This window comes from Cornus florida, unplaced genomic scaffold (genome assembly GCF_030987335.1).
Source record: "Cornus florida cultivar Cherokee Brave unplaced genomic scaffold, ASM3098733v1 CherokeeBrave_3.0.0_Hap2_Chr03, whole genome shotgun sequence".
NCBI classification, from domain to species: domain Eukaryota; kingdom Viridiplantae; phylum Streptophyta; class Magnoliopsida; order Cornales; family Cornaceae; genus Cornus; species Cornus florida.
The window spans coordinates 88,649,577-88,650,180 of NW_026775573.1; the positions used below are offsets into that span (position 1 = coordinate 88,649,577).

Genomic DNA, 604 nt, shown 5'->3' on the forward strand with positions numbered 1-604 from the left:
ACAAATGAAGATATTCTACTTAAATAATCAAACGATGGACTTAACTAATGCAATTTAGGGCGCTTGAATATACAATATTCGGCGAACTCTTGTTTTATGACTCAAACTTTTTCTTTTTTCCCTTAAAGACAAGGCAAAATATTGGTTCAACAATTTTAGGACTTTTTCAATAACTTCTTAGGTAGAAATGCAACAAGAGTTCTTTAAAAAGTATTATCCAGTTTCAAAGACTAATACAATGAGAACTTCAATTAGAGAATTTTCTCAAGGGGAAGGGGAATTGTTTCAAGAGGCATGGGAGCGCCTCAATGACATGCTTAGGAAATGTCCACATCATGACATTCCTAAATGGCAATTGGTACAAATTTTCTTCGAAAGTTTGTCGGATAATTTTAAAGGAATGGTTGATGCTTCCATGGGTGGTTCTTATCTTGATAGGCATGAGGATGATGTGTGGTGTCTATATGAGAGCATGAGTGAGAATTCAATACATAGATCCTTGTCTTCTAAAAATGGTAGAAATCTAGGTAGAAGGAAAAATGTCGGCTTATATCAAGTTGACAATTCCAATGACATAGCCGCCGAGGTGAAATCTTTATCTCAA

General features: G+C 34.9%; 1 non-coding gene across 1 annotated transcript; it reads right to left on the bottom strand.

Annotated features, from left to right (window-relative positions):
- Positions 1 to 235: 235 nt before the first annotated feature.
- On the bottom strand, positions 236 to 342 carry LOC132302031 (small nucleolar RNA R71). The gene has a single exon (XR_009480717.1). It is a non-coding gene; the product is annotated as a small nucleolar RNA R71 (small nucleolar RNA).
- Between the last annotated feature and the right edge of the window lie 262 nt (positions 343 to 604).